At 42.3% G+C, this 14,304-nt stretch overlaps 1 protein-coding gene across 5 annotated transcripts in view; it reads left to right on the top strand.

The window, feature by feature from the left end:
* The first annotated feature begins 9,111 nt into the window (after positions 1-9,111).
* Positions 9,112-14,304, top strand: part of KIF27 (kinesin family member 27) — a 95,599-nt gene continuing 90,406 nt past the window's right edge. For all 5 annotated transcript variants that reach the window (XM_061199291.1, XM_061199293.1, XM_061199292.1 and 2 more), the window contains exon 1: positions 9,112-9,224. The gene's annotated coding sequence lies outside the window, so the exon portion shown is untranslated. The remainder of the gene's footprint in view (positions 9,225-14,304) is intronic.

Raw genomic sequence — 14,304 nt, 5'->3', positions numbered from 1 at the left:
GTACCATGTCGATGTCTTCCAGCCAAAGTAAACAGGTTGGGTTAATTACTTGTTGCAGCATGGGATGTCTCAGTAAGAGGATGCCTTGGGACAGGGTCTAAGGAAGCAAGGTTCTCTCTAAATTGGATGCCATCAGCCAAAGGCAATTCTACCTTTGGCCATCTCAAATCTTATCTATAAAGAGGGCAGGCTGAAGCAAGGAAAGACAGAAATTGGTAAAGAAGCAGCAGTCACTCATTTCAGCCAAGATAGCAGGATGTTTGGTTCTGTGTGTGTGGCACAGTAGCCTAGGCAAAATTATCAAGTGGCCTTATTTTGTCTCACTTTATCAGGGTCTCTGAGTAACCTTGTCTGAGATTATGTTCAACAGGAGAATACCATGGCATAGCTGTGAGTGCCAGGGCAGCTTTTGTCAGGGGCTGCTTTTGTTCCTTTCTCAACCTTTAACTTCTCCCTGATTAGCACTAAAGAAATTAATAGATTTCATTCAATTCAATCCAGAAATCAATTAATGAACTCCTTCACTGTTACTCTTCCCTGAAGCTGAATGGATAATGGTTTAATAATCCAGTTGAGGAGGTACAGGTTTAATGAGCCACAGTACGTGACTTGAGGCAACTACACCTTCCTTTTCCTTGTAGCTGTATGACTCATCTCTCTCTCAGTGTGCTTAGATCACTTTTTTCCTTTCTTCTTCTGTTTTTACTTTGGTTTTTTATTCTCAGCCCTTTGGTGGATGTTATTGCCAAAGACAATACCTGAACAAGTAAGGAAATTGACCTTATTCAGTTAATTGCAATATGAAGAGCACCCCAGATGCGAAGATCAGGGTTTCTTGGCAGGGTGGTGTTGCCCTAGTCTTTTATAGGGAGGAGTAGACAGGTTACAGGTGGGGGAATTCACAGGTGGGTTTGTTTTGCAATCAGGAGGCATCTCAGTCAGTTCGCTGAAGAGGAAATTTTTATCTTTGTGTCTAGCTAGTTTGAGGCAGACAGATAGTTCTAATCTCAGCTAATCATTCACAAAGACAAAGAATGAGGAATTGGAGAGTCTGTGGCTGGCCTCGCGTCAGCAGGTTTGGGTGAAAGGGAAAAGATCCGTGTTTGGTCTTGTCACAGTCACAAGTCAAGCAGGGAGACATGAGAAAGAGTCGAAAGTTAGTCTTATCTAAGTCACATGGAGAAGGGTCGTTCTTTTGGGTAAACCGTTTCCCAGAACATAAAAGGGTGGGGGATTTCAGAAAACAAAAGGTTAAAAGGTTGAAGGGATTTCTTTTTTCTTTTTTTAAATATTCATTTAGTCATTTGGCCGCGTCGGGTTTTAGTTACGGCATGCGTGATCTTCATTGTGGCACATGAGATCTTTTGTTGTGGCACGCAGGCTCTTTAGTTGTGGCTTGCAGGCCCAGAGTGAGCAGGCTCAGTAGTTGCGGCACATGGGCTCTGTAGTCGTGGCATGCGGACTAAGTAGTTGCGGCATGCGGGCTCAGTAGTTGCGGCACGCGGGCTCCTGAGTGAGGGCTCAGTAGCTGCGGTGTGCAGGCCTAGTTGCCTTGCGGCATGTGTGATCCTAGTTCCTTGACCAGGGATCTAACCTGCGTCCCCTGCATTGAAAGGCGTATTCCCAACCACTGGACCACCAAGGAAGTTCCTGGAGGGATTTCTTTTTTTCTAATTTTAAAAATTAATTAATTAATTAATTAATTTTATTTTTGGCTGCATTGGGTCTTCATTGCTGTCCGTGGGCTTTCTCTCGTTGTGGCAAGCGGGGGTTACTCTTTGTTGCGGTGTGCGGGCTTCTCATTGCAGTGGCTTCTCTTGTTGTGGAGCATGGGCTCTAGGCACACAGGCTTCAGTAGTTGTGGCTTGCGGGCTCTAGAGCACAGGCTCAGTAGTTGTGGCACACAGGCTTAGTTGCTCTGCAGCATGTGGGATCTTCCCGGACCAGGGTCTGAACCTGTGTCCTCTGCATTGGCAGGCAGGTTCTTAACCACCGCATCACGAGGGAAGCCCCTCTGGAGGGATTTCTTAATGTCACTGTTTTCTGAAAGTACAGAGCTCAGGTAAAGTTCAACGTTGTCACCATCAACCCTTTCTTGTGCTTGTGCGTTTGTTGGGAAAAGGATAAGCTGCCATGGCCTAGGCAACATTTTTATTTGCTCTCAAACCATGGGAGGTAATGATCCTCAAAGTAAGGAAGTCCAGAATTGTGAGTTCTCCATAGTATAAAGTATCCAGAGTTAAGATCCAAGGGTCTGGGCTGCCCTAAGGGGAATCACTGTATGCTCACTCCCTTGGTTCTGTCATCAGCTTTTGAACAAATCAGTTAAAATCTCTATGCCTATTTAATTTACATATGCAAGAGGATAATCTGAGTCTGATTTTCTAGTTCTGGTTCCAGTTTTCTTTTTGTATCATTTTGTAAAATATATGCATGTCTCATTTACAGGCTGTGGTAGGATGATATCGTGGTGGTTAATTTTGTGTCAGCTTGACTAGTCCAAGGTGCCCAGTTATTTGGTCAAACAAACACTAGTCTAGATGTTGCTGTGAAGATATTCTCCAGGTGTGATTAACATTTACAATCAATAGACTTGAGTAAAGCAGTTACACTCCATAACGTGGGGGCTTCAGCCAATCAGTTGAAGGCCTTAAGAGCAAAGACTGAGCTTTCCAGAAGAAGGAACAACTCTGCCTCAAGGCTAAAACATAGAAACCCTGCCTGAGTTTCCCACTTGCTGCCCTGTCCTGAAGATTTTAGACTCAAGACTGTAACATCAACTCTTATCTGAATTTCCAATTTGCTAGCCTGCCCTACAGATTTCAGACTTGACAGCTCCCACAATCACATGAGCCAATTCCTTAAAATAAATCTCTTTCTCTCTAGATAGATGAATCGATGGGTGGAGGGATAGATAGACATATATAGATTATATGTCTATAGTTAGATCTATATCTATATCTATCTCTCTATATATATTCTATTGGCTCTGTTTCTCTGGAGAACCCTAATACAGGTATGAATAAATAAAATGGCAAAATAATTTTTGTCTAACTCAGGGATATCGAATATAAAATAAGAAATTAATAAATGTATAATGGGACTAAGTAATTTTTAAGATTCCTTTCAGGTATAAAATTTGCTGACTAGGGCTTCCCTGGTGGTGCAGTGGTTAAGAATCCGCCTGCCAACTCAGGGGACACAGGTTCGATCCCTGGTCCGGGAAGATCCCACATGCCGTGGAGCAACTAAGCCTGTGCACCACAACTACTGAGCCTGCACTCTAGAGTCCGTGTGCCGCAACTACTGAGCCCCCGCACCACAGCTACTGAAGCCCGCATGCCTAGAGCCCATGCTCCGCAACAAGAGAAGCCACCACAATGAGAAGCCTGCACACCACAACAAAGAGTAGCCCCTGCTCGCCACAACTAGAGAAAGCCCACGTGCAGCAATGAAGACCCAATGCAGCCAAAAATAAATTTAAAAATTAAATCTTTAAAAGAGAAAGAAAAAATCAAGCATGGTTCCTGTACTAACTGTATTTCAGGATAACCTGATAGTGGGAAAGCTCTTCTTTATAGAACAATTCTAGCTAATAAATGCAAAAAGGAATATTAGAATTAGAACATTACCATTTTGGAATCCTTAATGAAATAATACATCTGTAAAATAATATCAATGGTTGTTAAAACCATTAGGTAAAATGCTGATGGGTAAATTTTAAAGGGATGGATTAGGCTGAAAGCACCTGAACTCACTAATAATCTTAACATCACCAGAAGTGAGATACTCAGACATCATGTACCTCCTGGTGTGTTGCAATAGGGAAGTACACAGCCCAGTATTCTTGCCAGAAAAATTGAGCCTGAATCTAATCAAGAATCTAGATCTACAAGTTTACAGGAAATGTAGGAAAAAAGAGGAACAAGTTAAATGGCAACACAAAGATGCCATCGCCAAATATAGAATGTGAGATGTTCTAAAGGACAAATGGCACAGTTTCTTCAACAAATAAGTGATTTAAAAAAAAATGGTGAACATTGGTGAGGATGTGGAGAAATTGGATCCCTTGTGTACTGTTGGTGGGATTGTAAAATGGTGAAGCTGCTATGGAAAACAGTACGGCAGTTCCTCAAAAAATTGAAGATAGGATTACCACAGAATCCAGCAATTCCATTCTGGGTATATACCCAAAAGAACTGAAAGCAGGATCTTGAAGAGATAGTTGTACACCTTTGTGCTTAGCAGCATTATTTTCAATAGCCAAAAGTTGGAAGCAACTCAAGTGTCCAACAAGAGATGAATGGATAAACAAAATGTTATATGCATACAGTGGAATATTAGCCTTAAGAAGGAAAGAAATTCTGACACACGCTACTGAGGCAAGAGACAGATGGGCCCTCAGGGCAAACGGTTTGAGTTCGTTCCTTGTGGACCGATACTCTGAGACGGGAATAACAGGACAACTGAGAGAGGAGGCTCGGCCCTGCCTAGATAGAAGATAAGAGACCTCATTCTCGAAGTCAGGAGACCTTCCCGACTACACATGTGCAGAAAGGCTCCTTGGAGGTCAAAAGGGGAGTCATGCCAAGTGACCAAACCTACACATAGGCCTCGTTGGTAGAATCCATCTTGGCTAAGAGATGCGTGCGCACACATGGGAAAAGCCTGAGATACGCCAAATATGGACTCTGAATCAGACAAATCAAAATGATTGGTCAAAGGAAACATGGAAGAAATGCCCCATATAAGTGATTTAAACTGCCACGAGGGCGCGACTCTCTCTCTGAGCCCGCCTGTGTGTCTATCCACACATACTGTACTCTTTTTTTCTCTTAATGAATACTTTACTTGTTTCACTACTTTCCGTCTTTGTGGGAATTCTTCTTCTGCAAAGACTTAGGGCCAGGGCCTTGTCACTGACCACTGGTCTAGTGGCTAGGATTCAGTGCTCTCACCGCCACGACCTGACCTCAGTCACTGGCCAGGAACCAAAACCTCGCTTCAAGTCGCTTCAGGCCAAGGCCACCCAAGATCACTACAACATGGGTGAAGCTTGAGGATATTATGCTAAGAGAATAAGTCAGTCACAAAAGGACAAATACCATATGAATCCACTTATATGAGGTACTTAGGGTAGTCAAATTCATAGAGACAGAAATTAGAATGGTGGTTTCCAGGGGGAAAGGGGTGAATGGGGAATTGTTGTTTACTGGGTATAGAGTTTCAGTTTTGCAAGACAGAAAGTTCTGGAAATTTGTTGAACAACAGTGTGAATGGACTTAACACTACTCAACTGCATACCTAAAAATGGTCAAGATGGTAAATTTTATGTTATGTGTATTTTACCACAGTTTTTAAAAAGGTGGAGGTAACTGTTACTAAAAGAGAATTAAGGGACCTGTCAACCAAATGCCACATGTGAACCATGTTTGGATCCTGATTTGAGTAAATACAGGGAGAGAGAAAGACCGAGAGGGGAACAGAGAGAGAGAGAGAGAGACGTACATTATGTAGAAAGCTATAGCTGAGCTCAATCTTTGAGGAGGCAGTGTTGACTTTGTCATCTGACACATATAGGCTTCAGTCTTGCCTCTGCCACTTACCAGCCATGTAGCCTTGAGCAAATTACTTGCTGTCTGTTTTTTAGTTTTTTATTTCCATAAATATTTGTTGCATCTCTGCGACGAGCTTAGTATTTACTATGTATTAAATGCTGCTCAACATTGGGGGCATAAAAATAAATAATATATGGTCTCTGCTGATGCTGGAGAATAAAATGTGAGGCAAGAAATAACAGGGATGAGTCTAGAAAGGTAGGCAAAAAGTAGATTAAGGAAGGCCTTTGTATACCATGTCAAGAAGACTGGACTTTATCATGAGAGCCGTTTTATCTTTTTCATAAAAGAGCCATGCAGTTTATACATTTTAAAATTTGTCCTCTATGTTTATAAAAATGTGTTATAAATTTTTAAAATTTAACTGCAATTCAATTTAAAAAATCTCAATGGAACTTTCTTCTGGAAAATGTCAAACTGATTCAAAAGTTCTTCTGGAAGAGAAATGCTAAGAATAGTCAAGAAAGTTACAATAATGAGGAAGGGCTTGCCCTATCAGCAAAATATACAGCAAAATGTGCAAATATACAGTCTGTCTCACTGAATGCTTGCCCGTATTACATTATGAAAAGATGTTACCAACTTTATAGGCGAAAATGGTTTATCATTTTAATTTTTAAAAATATTTATTTTATTTATTTAATTAAATTTTTCTTTTGGCTACATCAGGTCTTAGTTGCAGTATGCAGGGTCTTTGTTGAGGCGTGCGGGATCTTTCGTTGTGGTGCAGGCTCTTCATTGCGGCATGCAGGTTTCTCTCTAGTTGTGGTGTACGCCCTTCTCTCTAGTTGTGGCTCATGGGTTTCTCTCTAGTTGTGGCATGCAGGTTTTCTCTCTCTAGTTGTGGCACGCAGGCTCCGGGGCACATGGGCTCTGTAGTTGTGGTGTGTGGGTTCCAGAGTGCGTGGGCTCTGTAGTTTGCAGCATGCGGGCTGTCTAGTTGAGGCACACGAGCTCAGTAGTTGTGGCAAGTGGGCTTAGTTGCCCCGCAGCATGTGGGATCTTAGTACCCCGACCAGGGATCGAACGTGCGTCCCCTGCGTTGGAAGGCGGATTGTTTACCACTGGACCACCAGGGAAGTCCCTATCATTTTAATTTACATTGTTTTGGTTTATTAGTGAAGTAAAACATCACTGACACGTAAGCCAGACTTCAGCTTTCTTCTAATCCTCTGCCTTCTAGGTTCACGTGGTTTTGTCCAGCACCAGACTTGACTTAGGGGCTGGCAGATCTTTAAGTTGCTACAAACAATCCTCTGTCACAAATACCTCGGTTAGCAATGTAGACTTTACTGAAGATTTTGCAGGGGAGAGAGAGGAAGAGGTTCACCTTCCTCACAGCATGCAACCTAAAGATCTCCATTAGCCATTTCTGTTCTCCCTGGAATTCCTTTATCAGCTATCCTTTCCCTCTCTCTGATTCAGCTTCTTCTCAGCATCTGGGGCTTCCTCCATCTTTCTCATTCCTTCTCAAGAGCAGTCAAATAATTCTCCTGGTTCATATGCGCAACACCGTCTTCTTCTCTGAAGCCTGGGTACCTACCAAAGGTCAAACCCAGGAGACTTAACTTCCACCTGGGTGTAGGCTGGCAAAGCATCTTCTCAGCAAAAGAAGTCTCTCTCTCTACATGGATTTCTCATTCCAGCTGCTAAGTAGTAATATTCTCCACGACGTCACAGAAATGGTATAGGCAAAGGGCAGATTTGTGGTCAAGTTTGTGTCCTGCATAGATCACTATAGCAGGTGTGCAGGAAGGATTTGTGAGGGCAAGATGGGAAACAAAGGAAAATCACAGGTTCTTGCCCTGCCAAATGGTGGGAGTGCAGGCTGCTCCACTCCAGCGCCCTCCCTGCACTGCTATCCAATTGCTTTGCTTCGTATAGAGAGGCACATGCAGCCTCTTCCCCTAGCCCTGTCCAGCCAGAAGCCCAGTTTCCCCTTGGTGCCGCTCCCCCAGGCTCTCCAGGTCACTCTTAGAGCCTCCTTTGACTTAAGAGAGATGCCTCTTACTTGTGAACCCTCTATTCCCCACTCCACAAGGACCAAGACCCCATGACTCTCCTTCAACACCCCAAGTCCCTCTTTATAAGGGCTATAAAAGGAGATAGGATTGGAGTTGGAATGGAATTAGTTTTGTTCTGCTGTAAATCCTGGGGGTGAAGGGGGTGATAATGACTGGTGTCTACTTTACAATGTGGGGAACTTAAGTGACCCCTTCTCTTCAACTTTGGACTCAAGACACCAATTTGGGGGCAACAGGAAATGTCCCATTCCAATCCTGTTAGGCATTTGCTGACCTCGTCTGCAGACATGTGGCCTCCTGAAACCTGCTGCCTAGTCTTCCCGGGATTTCCCAAACCTAAATTGTTACTATTATTCATTGCAGTTTTGTCAGCAGACCAGGCATGATGGGCAACTTTTAAAAAAAAATTCTAAAAGTGCAACATAATTAACAAATTCACATCTTTGGATTTTAAAAATTCAAAATAATTCAATTTAATAATTTAAGCAGCTTTTTTTCCCACTTTCACTTTTAAGTTTTATGAGAGAAGGACTGCTTTTTGAAGATGCTTAGATGGTGCTATTAAAAATGGGAGGCATTGAGGCATTTAAAAGTAAATTGGAAAAGTTAAACATAGAATTACCATATGATCCAGCAATTTCATTCCTAGGTCTATACCCAGAAGAACTGAAAAAAACAAAACAAAACATTAAACAGATACTTGTACATGATGTTAATAGCAGGATTATTCATATTATCCCCAAAGTGGAAACAACCCACATATCCCTCAGCTGATGAATGGATAAATAAAATGTGGTATGTCCATATAACGTAATATTATTCATCCATAAAAAGGAATTAAAGTTCTGATACATGCTACAACGTGGGTGAACCTGGGAAACGCTTAGCAAAAGAAGCCAGACACAAGGCCACAAATTGTATGATTCTATGACTATGAAATGCCCAGAACAGGCAAATCCATAGAAACAGAAAGCAGATTAGTGGTCGCCAGTGGCTGGGGAAGAGAGGAATGGGAGTGACTGCTAACTGGTATGAGGCTTTCCTTTTGGGGTGATGAAAATGTTTTGGAAAAAGACAGAGGTGATGGTTGCACAACATTGTGAATGTCTAAAACGCCATTGAATTGTACACTTTAAAACGGTTCATGTTATGTTATGCGAACTTAACTTCAATAAAAATAAACGGAATTGGTAGCTAAAATATTGAAAGCAATGTGAATCTTTCTCATATTCATCTTACAAACTCCTGGAGAGTTCTCTGGCTCAGCACTATGAGAGGGGTCCCTGGATAGTATTTACTTTGGCACTAATATGGGAGGCGGGGCCTCCAGGTGGCCGGCTCTAGGCTCCTCCCTGACGGGGCGGGGGGCATGGGCGGGGCTTGGCGGGCTGGGGCGGGGTCTGGGGAGCTTCCGGCCGCCCTGAGGGGCGGAGGCGCGTCAGCGCGGATTTTGCTGGTTGCCGGGAGAACTCACGACAACAAAAGGCGCGGGCTGCGGCGGTAGCTGCGGCGCGGCGGTGCGAAGTGAAGGCGAAGAGTACTGCGCTGCGCTAGCCGCGGGAGACTGGGGTTTCTCGAACCGGTCAGTGAGTGGCAGGCGGGCCGGGCCGGGCTGGCGGGGTCGGGCCTGGTGCGGCGCTGGCCTGCTCTCTGAGCCGGTGTCCCCGGCCGGCCGTTGGGAGGAGAGGGGGCCGGCCGGGGGATTGGGAGCCGCCGCGGCTCGGCTGGCGGGGAGGGCGGTTGGGGCGCCCACAAGGCGGAGCAGTGCGCCCGAGGGGCCTGGGCCTATGCTGGGACTCCCAGGCGAGCGGCCGGGGAAGTTGGGTGCCCCTTGAGGTAGAAGGGCTTGGGGAAGACGGACGCGCGGGAACTCCGGGAACCCGGACCGAGCCTCACTGAATCGGATCCTGGGTATTTCTTGTTTTCATGCTTCCAGCTGCGGTATCTGAAGAGGGGTGGAAAGGCCCACCTTCCTTGGGGGTTTCGTTTTGTCACAGGCCTCCTTTTTCCATTGCGGATGTTGAAACTTCGGTGCATTCTAAGCTCTGCGGAAGTCTGAAAGACCCCTCCCTTAGAGCAGGCGATAACTGAGAAAGAAAGGGTGCCCGGATTCTTTCTTTGAAACACTTTTAAAATAAAACTTCGCCCACTCCAACTTTAAAAATCTTTGTTGTTTCCCCTGTTCGCTTCCTGTCTTCTCCATCTGTTCTTTATGCATTTGGGGCCTTTTCTGAGATCCTTATGAGATTCACTGTCCATTTGCCAGAAAGTTTCTTACGAAAATATTACTTACAAACTACAATTTTTAGACAATCACTACTTCTGAAAAGCCAAGGGCACGGGGTGGCAACGGTATTTGGAGACACTTTTCTGATCAACGACATGGCATCAGTGATCAAATATTCCTCCTTCCTTTGCTCAGATTTCAAAACTCCATTGAGTATGCCAGCCAGTGAGATTTCACCTTTCATTACATTGATTGGTGAGATTAATACGTACGCTTCTGATGGCTGTAATTGATCAGAATCTGAAGAAGTATAAGTGCTATGGGTTTTTTAAAAGACATGTAAATTCTTTTTAAAATTTTTAAAATTTACTTTTTATTTATTTTTTGGCCGTGCCGCAGGGCTTGTGGGATCTTAGTTCCCCCACAAGGGGTTGAATCCCCGCCCACAGCAGTGAAAGCCCAGAGTCCTAACCACTGGACCGCCAGAGAACTCCCTAAACGTAAATTCTTGTATATTAATTTTTTGCAAGCTATATGTTTATGGGCCCTTATCGGTTTTTTAGTGATTAGAGTAAGTGAATTTCTATTGCCTTTGTAGCCAGATTGTTTATAGATATTCCTATTAAAAAAAAAAAACAAGAAAGTGAAAACATCTCAATTACACTTGGCACCTTTTATTAACAATTTCATTGGAGGTAGTTAGGTTTAGCTTAACATAGACCATGACTTTTGTTTTAATGTGATGGTATAAAAAAAAAGAAATAGGGGCTTCCCTGGTGGCGCAGTGGTTAAGAATCTGCCTGCCAATGGGGACACGGGCTCGAGCCCTGGTCCGGGAAGATCCCACATGCCTGCAGATCAGCTAAGCCCTTGCGCCACAACTATTGAGCCTGCACTCTAGAGCCCGTGAGCTGCAACTGCTGAGCCTGTGTGCCACAACTACTGAAACCACGTGCCTAGAGCCGGTGCTCCACAGCAAGAGAAGCCACTGCGATGAGAAGCCCGTGTACCGCAACAAAGAGTAGCTCCCGCTCGCTGCAACTAGAGAAAGCCCACGTGCAGCAACAAAGACCCAATGCAGCCAAAAATAAATAAATAAATAAAATTTATATGTAAAAAAATAAACTAATCTGTATGATAAAAACTCCTAATATAGGTGTTCAGAGACATTTGGAAGAATCAAGTCATACTACATCCCTGTAGTTTCTTTGGAAAAGTTTGCAGTACCAAATTATTGTAGAGTCCTTTATTATCCAGGAAAAGATTTACCATATTTATGAATATTTATTTTTTCAGTGCAGAATTTCACTAGAATGATTAAAACTGCCAAGGTTAGGTGCATCTCTTTGGCCATTAAAGATAGTTTGTTGACTCTGTTTTGGGATTTTACAGCACAGGGGAGCTGATATTTTTTTACTCTCTTTGGACTCTTAGTAGAGTGATGTAAATGTTTTTCTGTTATTGTGATCTTTTTCAGACTGTCCACTCACAAAATTATAAATGCACAGTATTGCTGCAGAGTTTTTTTAAAAGGCTAGTGAGTATTAGATATGTCTTAATTAACATTCCATTGCATGTAGTGCTGAAAATGTTATTTTAGTCCATTAGTCTGCTAGGTTACTTAATGATAGTGTTCAAGACTCTTCTCCAAAGAGCCCAGTCCCATCCCAAACTGATTATTTTTCATCTGCATTTAGATGTAGATTACTTGTCACTTTTCAAAAAACTTTTATATGGTGTAAGCATAATGCTACCAAGACTGTGAGCATTCATGTACAAGTTTTTATGTGAACATATATTTTCATTTCTTTAGGGTATATACCTAAGAGCGGAGTTGCTGGGTCAAATGATAACTCTGTGTTTAACTTTTTGAGGAACTGCCAGACTGTTCCAAAGTGGCTGCATCATTTTACATTCCCATCAGGTTTCCATATTCTCTACCTTCTTGCCAACACTTATTATGATCTGTCTTTTTTATTATAGTTGTGTTAGTGGGAGTGAAGTGGTATCTCATTGTGGTTTTGATTGCATTTCCCCCATAGCTAATGATGTTGAGCGTCTTTGCATTTGCTTATTGATCATTTTTATATCATCTTTGAAGAACTGTCTTTTCCGATCCTTTGCCCACTTTTTTTTTTTTTAGTTTATTTATTTTATTTATTTATTTTTGGCTGCATTGGGTCTTCGTTGCGGTGCGTGGGCTTCTCATTGCGGTGGCTTCTCTTGTTGTGGAGCACGGGCTCTAGAGCACAGACTCAGTAGTTGTGGCACACGGGCTCAGTAGTTGTGGCACACGGGCTCAGTAGTTGTGGCGCACGGGCTTAGTTACTCCGCGGCATGCAGGATCTTCCTGGACCAGGGCTCAAACCCGTCTCCCCTGCATTGGTAGGCGGATTCTTAACCACTGCACCACGAGGGAAACCCACCTTTGCCCACTTTTAAATTTGGTTATCTTTTTACTATTTAGTTGTAATAGTTCTTTGTATATTCTGGATACAAATCCTTATTAGATATATGACTTGCAAATATTTTGTCCTATTCAGTGAATAATCTTCACTTTCTTTTTTTTTATGTTACAATATTGTATTTCTTTTTAAAAAATTTTTATTGGAGTATAGTTGATTTACAATGTTGTGTTAATTTCTGCTCTACAGCAAAGTGATTCAGTTATTTATATATATATATATATATATATATATATATATATATATACACACACACACATTCTTTTTTATATTCTTTTCCATTATGGTTTATCACAGGATATTAAATATAGTTCCCTGTGCTATACGGTAATACCTTGTTGTTTATCCATCCTATACATAATAGTTTGCATCTACTAACCCCACACTCCCACTCTGTCCCTCCCCCACCCTCCCTCCACCTTGGCAATCACAGGTCTGTTCTCTATGTCTCTGAGTCTGTTTCTGTTTCACAGATAAGTTCATTTGTGTCATATTTTAGATTCCACATATAAGTGATATCATATGGTATTTGTTTTTCTCTGTGTGACTTACTTAGTATGATAATCTGTAGGTCCATCCATGTTGCTGCAAATGGCCTTATTTCATTCTTTTTTATGGCTGAGTAGTATTCCATCGTATATATGTACCACATCTTCTTTATCCATTCATCTGTCGATGGACATTTAGGTTGTTTCCATGTCTTGGCTATTGTGAATAGTGCTGCTATTCACAGCACTAGCCTTTTCACTTTCTTGGTGGTATCCTTTGAGGCACAAAACTTTTAAATTCGATTAAGTTCATTTTATCTACTTTTCCTTTTACTGCTCATTGCTATTGCTTTTGCTTTTGGTGTCATAAATGAGAAACCATTGCCAAATACAAGATTACAAAGAGTTACCCCTGTGTTTTCTTTTAAGACTTTTATAGTTTCAACTCTTACATTTAGGTCTATGAACCATTTTTGTTTTGTTTTGTTTTTTTAAACATTTTTGAGTATCTTTTTTTTTTTAAGTTTTATTTATTTTTTGGCTGCATTGGGTCTTCATTGCTGTGCGCGGGCTTTCTTTAGTTGCGGCGAACGGGGGCTACTCTTCGTTGCAGTGAGAAGGCTTCTCATTGTGGTGGCTTCTCTTGTTGTGGAGCATGGGCTCTAGGTGAGTAGGCTTCAGTAGTTGCAGCACGCAGGCTCAGTAGTTGCGACATGTGGGCCCTAGAGCATGTGGGCTTCGGTAGTTGCGGTGCACGGGCTCTGTAGTTGTGGCTTGCAGGCTCAGTAGTTGTGGTGCACGGGCTTAGTTGCTCTGCAGTATATAGGATCTTCCCAGACCAGGGATCAAACCCGTGTCCCCTGCATTGGCAGGCGGATTCTTAACCACTGCGCCACCAGGGAAGTCCTATGAACCGTTCTGAATTAACTTTTGTATACGATGTGAGGTAGAAGTCCAACGTCATTCTTATGCATGTGGATATCCAGTTGTCCCATGACCACTTGTTGAAAAGACTATCTTTTCCCCATTGAATTGTGTTGACACTGTTGTTGAAAATCAGTTGCCCATAAATGTGAGGATTTATTTCTGTATTCTCAGTTCTTTTCCACTGATCTTTAAGTCTGTCGTATGCCAGTACCACACTGTCTTGTTTACTGTTGCCTGGTTTTAAAATTGGGGAAGTATGTCCTCTAACTTTGTTCTTTTTCATTATTGTATTGGCTATTCTATGTCCCTTGAATTTCCATATGAATTTTAGGATCAGCTTGTCAGTTTCTACAAAGAAGTCAGCTGGGATTTTGATAGGCATTCTGTTGACTCTTTAGATCAATTTGGGGAATATTGCCATTTTAATATGTTAAGTCTTCCAGTCCATGAACATATGTTTTTCCATTTATTTAAATCTTCTTTACTTTCAACAATATTTTGTAGTTTTCAGAATGTAAGTTTTACACATCTTTTGTTAAATTTATTCCTAAATTT

Source organism: Eubalaena glacialis, chromosome 9, assembly GCF_028564815.1.
Source record: "Eubalaena glacialis isolate mEubGla1 chromosome 9, mEubGla1.1.hap2.+ XY, whole genome shotgun sequence".
NCBI classification, from domain to species: Eukaryota; Metazoa; Chordata; class Mammalia; order Artiodactyla; family Balaenidae; genus Eubalaena; species Eubalaena glacialis.
The sequence above is the reverse complement of the archived record's forward strand: the minus strand, read 5'-3'. Positions and strand labels throughout refer to the sequence as shown.